This window comes from Malania oleifera, chromosome 5 (genome assembly GCF_029873635.1).
Source record: "Malania oleifera isolate guangnan ecotype guangnan chromosome 5, ASM2987363v1, whole genome shotgun sequence".
In the NCBI taxonomy this organism is placed as follows: Eukaryota; Viridiplantae; Streptophyta; class Magnoliopsida; order Santalales; family Ximeniaceae; genus Malania; species Malania oleifera.
Genome location: NC_080421.1, coordinates 33,482,148 through 33,488,595, shown reverse-complemented (window position 1 = coordinate 33,488,595; position 6,448 = coordinate 33,482,148).

Sequence of the window (6,448 nt, the reverse complement as noted above, 5' to 3'; positions counted from 1 at the left end):
AAACCATACATGTACGGTCGATCGAACTCTCAGCTCATTTCTTAACGGTCAACTGAACTTTGTCACTTGGTCGACTGAACCTTAAGTTCGATAGACCGGTGCTCTCGGGTTGGACAATTTTTTTACCGAGGTTAAAAGTTTTTAAATGAGGTTAACTTTGCTAAATTATTTTAAAACAATCCTAATAATACCATATATGTCCTAAACGGTCATAATTTGGCCTTGGTCTATAAATATGAGTTCATTTGTGAGGATTAGCAATAGATTAGCAAAAATCATTATCAAAAATCCTCTCTATTTCCAAAAGTTCATATTGCCCATTTTACTACAAAACACTCTCAAATCTTTATTCTCTTGATATATCCTTGCTTTGTGAGAGTTCTATATTGGGTTATTAATTAGTATAGATTGCGCATACTCCCATTTGCTTGGCTTGATTGTTTGATATTATTTTGGCAGTTTAGCAAAGTTTTTCCCACGGATTTGAATATAGTAAATCTTGTGTTGGGATAAACTCATAGGCTTGAGGATCTTTGCATTGTCATTGCAAGATTCCTATAACTTGATTTTGTTGTGCAAAATATTTTCTATAAGCTACAATATTTTCAAACTACTCTTATGCTCATTTCATTGAAGGAAATCTTTTCAGATAGTTTGATTATCTGATTAGCATTTTGAAACCCTGATTTGTTATTAAGATTTGATATAACTTGTTTCAAAGATATAGCTTGTTTAGAACACTATTGAACATTATAGTGATCACATCTTGTTGAGTGTTATTTGCACAAATATTCACATCACTGAGCTTACATTTACCTATATAGTTTATGTGTATTTAATTGATTAAATTGGTACATAATCTGCTTAGTTAAGAAGCATACTTGTTGTACGCAATTTTATTGAGATATCTAGTGTATTCCAAGGGTGGCCTGAGGGGGCGGTAATCCAGTTCGGTAAGGATTGGTTGTAAAGGTTGGGGTCATCCCTATGAATTTGACCTAGGGCCTTCTCCGCCCTGTAAATAGAATTTGTAAAGGTTGAAGTTAGCCCTGTGCTATTTGACTTGGTTGTATTAGGTGTCGCTCCACCTGTGAAGTGAGTCTTTAGTGGAATCCTTGTGTTTGTGAGCCAAGGCGGGGACATAGGCACAGTTGGCCGAACCCCGATAACATATCCCGTGTCATTTTCTTTTCCTGCACTATTTAATTTTTCGCAATTATTTTTTATATTTCAAATTCTTTGAATGCTTGGGAAATACTAAGATTGTGTTAATTGTTTAAATATTTTCTTAGTTATATATCTGCGTTATTGGGGAATGCTTAGATGACCCTAGATTGAGTTATACTGTTGTTGGATTAGATAAACTTAGGAAGAATTTAAATCTCCAATTCACCTCCCCTCTTGGGAATACACAAATTCGACCAATTGGTATCAGAGCCTCGTTGCACTAGACTTAAACATTTCTGCAAAAAGATCGCAATGGCTCACTTTGGTGAATCCCCATTCAGAGTGGGACAGTCACCTTCTAGGCCTCCTATATTTTGTGGTGTCGATTACTGCACCTGAAAAATTAGAATGAGTGTATTTATAAAATCAATGGATTGGATGGTCTGGTGGGTGATTGTGAATGGAATTTGCATGCTAGTAAATGAAAAAGATATTAATTTGATGCATTCTAATTCACATGCCATGGATCTTTTGTTTTGTGCTTTAGACACTAATATTTTTCTTGAGATTATGGCATGTACAAGTGCAAAGGATATCTGGGATGAACTCGAAAGAAAATATGGGTATCCCAGAAGAATGAGACCACCATTCAGGAAGTGGTAAATGACATGGTAGTTGCACTAATAGAACATGAGGTATATGATCCTATCTCAGCCTCTATAGATGATTCATTTGTTGAATTATGTGATACATTTTATGCTGAATGTTGGCCTTACAAGGCTTAAAATCTTGTTATCTTGTTTTGATGCTAACAAACAAGTGAAATTTAATGTATTTGTGGGAGTAATAATATTTCAGGGTTCATATATGTGATATTAAGGTCAAAGTGCCCACAAGGATCAAATATGATGGAAGCAAGGTCAAAGTGCTCACAATGATCAAATGAAGCTTAAATGAGCCAAGACATGAATTACTTGTTGAAGAACATGAGGACATGAATAAGTTGTTGAAAGCCAAGGCATATTAAAGTCAAAAGATCCAAAGAAAGGCAAAGTAAGAAAGCTTAAAGAATATGGAAGCTTGAAGAAAATATGGATTCAATCTAAGGACAAAGCATGAAGACTCAAGAACTTAGAATGTTAATATTTTAGAAGTCTCATGTGAGTGCTTTAATGTTTAAAATATCGTTTGAAATATTTTGAAGCTCTTAGGCTAACTTCTTAGACCTAGATACTTTTTAAAATACCTGAATAATATTTTTATAAGGTCAAAAATTATTTTAAAAAGGTTAGAATCATTTTTGGAATAAAGAGCACAAAAAAGAGTTTTTTTCCAAATGCTGTCAGTTTTTATACAGTCACATTGAGGTGAATTTTTCTCTATAAAACACTCATTATTTTAAATAGTGGTAAACATTAAAGTTGTAGGATTTTCTCTTAGTTTTCTTTTTACACTAAGAACACCTAATTTGGAGTTATACATAAAAATTTATGGCCAAAACACTGAAACGGTGTCACTATTGTCAAACATTTAAACACTATTCAACGGGCAAATTTTTAAAATTCTAATGTTTTAAATTATAGCCATTTGAACCTCAAATATTTTAATAAATAGGGAAACTCTTTAAGGAAACTTTTTCAAGTTTGAAAGCCTATAAATACATGGTTTTGAAAATCAAAACTCATCCAAGAATTGAAAAATTTGTTTTAAGAAGCTAAAAGTACTCTTGTTCTTCCTAAGTTCTCTTGCTCACTCATTGAAAAATTCTTTTGCTGAGAACTCTGAAGTACTGATCCTTCTTCCTTTTAATTCCTATTGCTAATCCTCTTCTAAGAAGGATATTGGTGAATTCTACACTTGAGCTTCATTCTATTTCCTATTGATATTTTACATTTAAGTATATAGTGCTGAAATTGTACTAACTTGCTCTTTGAGAGAGTATACTTGTACGTAGATTTTATCTTATGTTTCTTGTAGTTCATTGGCGTTCCAAGGTGTTTGGATCGTTGGCTAAGTAAGGGGATATTGCTTAGAGAGGCAGACTCTAGCTTATGAAAGGAGTGACCGAACGAGGGAATATCGTTTGGAGAAGGCAGGCTCTAGCCTTAACCAAGGAATGTTGTAATCGGTTTTGTTCCACCCATCAACGGAACAGGTTTAGTGAATCCTTTGGCGGTTTTCCAAAGGGGAGGACGTAGGCTGGGTATAAGCCGAACCTCGTAAAAATCTCCGTCTCACTCTCTCTTTCCCTATTCTTTATTTTCAGTTCATATACAACTGCGTGGATGATTTAAATATCTAAATTATACATACTACACATATTTGGAAATCAAGTAAACTTAAAATCCAATTTTGATTTGGGTTGCGAAAACCGAAAGGGAGTACGTTGGTTACACCATATCTTGCGGAAACCATACGGGAGTACGTTACTTGGTTAACACCCCAAAGATAAATTTACCAAGAGTTTATTTGAATTCTAAATATTTGGAAATAGTGATTGGAGTTATTTATACAGGGCTTTACTTCAGTAAGCATAAATTATAATTCATAATCACAGGGCTTATATAAACAAACAAACTATCTCAAGATCTTATATTAACAAAGTGCTGAATATTTTATATCTTGGTTTGGTTGTTTGTTGTTTAACTTGTACTTGGCAAATAAATTGATTGTTTGGTTTGAAGATTGTGTTTAATTGATTGGATAAAAGAATTCAGTTCTTGATTGATTAAGGAATTAAAAAAACAAGTCAAGAATTGGTTAAAAGGAATAAAAGAAGTTTAAGGTATTTTAAAAGGAATCAAAAGAAATTTTTAGATTCCAATTCACCCCCCTCTTGAGAAGTTATTCCTAATTTCACTGAATCATCTATTGAATATAATGATAGTTCTATTATTAATGCATGCATTGATTCTTGTGAAGAATTTTGTGATACAACTTGTGATGAATCATCTGCTAAATATTATGATATACTGACTGATTATAATGCTTGCACTGATTCTTGTAACAATTCTTATGTTAAATTTTGTGATGAATTTTATGCCAAATTAATTGATAGGACCATGTTTCTAAATGAAAAGCTAGAAAATATTTTATGTAAAATGCACAAGCTTCTAGATAGGTTGCCTAAGCAGAAAACAATGTTGAAAAATGAAACTAACAAGGTAGCAAAACAATTAAAAGTATTAAAAGAATATCATTCTATCCTATAGAAGAATAAGATTAAAAGGATATTGAAAATTGTCTGCTTAGATGAAGATATAGATGATTATTCTAAAGTTGCTCTCAAAATTAAAAATGAAAATAATAATCATAATAAACCCTTAGGAATTAAAAATAAATTCTATTCAGTAAGGGTTCAGGCTTAATTCATAAATCCTATAGTCTTGCCTCATCAAGCAAAAAGAATTTAAATAAGCATAATTCTTCATGTGTATATAAAATATGCTTATTTCATGAAAGAGAAGGACATGTGTTGTTTAACTGTCTATTTAGAAGTGCCAGAGGCTTGAGTAAAGAGTTGATATGGGTAATCATGAATGCAAACCCCGTAGGACCTAAAGTGAAATGGATCTAAATTAACATTACATAAATATTTTGTCTTCCTTAGTTCCTAGGGTTAAGGGGTAGTGATGACTATAGGCTCGAAAAGTGGTGCATGCTTAAAATTCCAAATCTTAGTATAGGTATTCACTATACACTATTGCTATACTAAGATCATTTGAGAATCAAGCCAATCTGCAAGGCCAAGTATACAACCAATCTAAACTTAATGCATATATATCATAATGATTGGTGAAAATATGAAAACATTGGCAGTTTACTAAAATGAAATCCACTTCCGAATGGACAAGGCAACTAGGCCTAGTATATAATTCTGATTGCTTAAATCACACGCAAATATGAAAATCTTTAGTTAAGCACACTTTTTTCCACTACACAAGCTTGTGGTTTAGGGAATCCATCTCACACTATACATCATTTAATCCTAAACCCATCCTTGAACTCTATAGCCTTGAACAAGTAGCAGTCATCACTCTAGGTGTAAGCACTTGTTATTATAAATTCCTAATCTAATAAGTGCTTGTTAAAAAGTCATCCTCCTTGTAATCAAAATTAGAGACATCCACTAAGGGATTGCTTCCTTTGAGTTCAAAATAAAAATCCTCTATTTTTGGTTCACCATCTTCTCCATAGGAAATCTTTACCAACCACAATCACATTCGATAAAGTTTTCATCCTATTCCATGGTTTGTATCCTTACTCAAGATAGTGATCATACTTAAAGGATACTTTCCAATCACCAAAGAGCTACAGTCAAAATTCATATACTCATTAGTTCTCTTTGCCAAAATAGTTAGGACAATGTCTTTAGACTTCTTATCTTGGAAAATGTCGTGCCTATCCTAAATACTCTTCGGTACCCATTAGCGATTTAATTTTCAAAGAGTATTTACTCAAACTCCTTTCACAAGCTCTCAAAATTTAAGTCAAAAGCTTTAGATCTTTATCTTCGTGAATTAAGTTAAATGGTTAACATGATTGGTTTAGGTTTCAACATGTTTCAAGAAACCTATGCATGATTCTTAAAGTTTAATGCCATTTGAACTTGTGCCTCTCACACTTTGAAGATCATAAGAAAATAGGCAGTTATAGGCTTTATTCATTGAAGGAATATTGATTGTGACTCTTTGGTCCTTTAAAGCCTATGCATCTACCGCTAAGATATAATCACCGAAAATCTTAAAACACTTGGCTAAAGAATTTGAAAAATAGAAAAGACATGATTTGGTTGTGTGCATAACTCAAGGGGAGCGTTCATCCTTCATATCTATATAAATTAAAATGCTCTCATATCCTTGTATCGATTATGCCTTATGCTTATATATGTGTACAACATTGCCACACTATCCATGATTTAATAAATGATTAAAATTTCTTCGATGGATAGTTTATGCTTTTTTTTTTTTTTGCATGAACTTCTATTGAGCTATATTGAATATCTTGAGTTGATTATACTACTGGATTGCATGTTTGTATTGAAAGCCTCTTGCATGGTGGATGTAGTTGATATGTATTGCATGCTGGTAGTGGATATAGGTGCTCGTGTGCCTTGAATTGAATTATAAACTACTTAATTGAACCTATCAGGTACATGTTTTATAGGAAAATGTCCGATTTACAGGTGGCTTGCTGCCAAATTTTTGAAAAAATTTCCCAAAATAGAACCCTATACATAGATGATTATGATAAAAATAATGTTAAAATCTTTTTGAAAGGA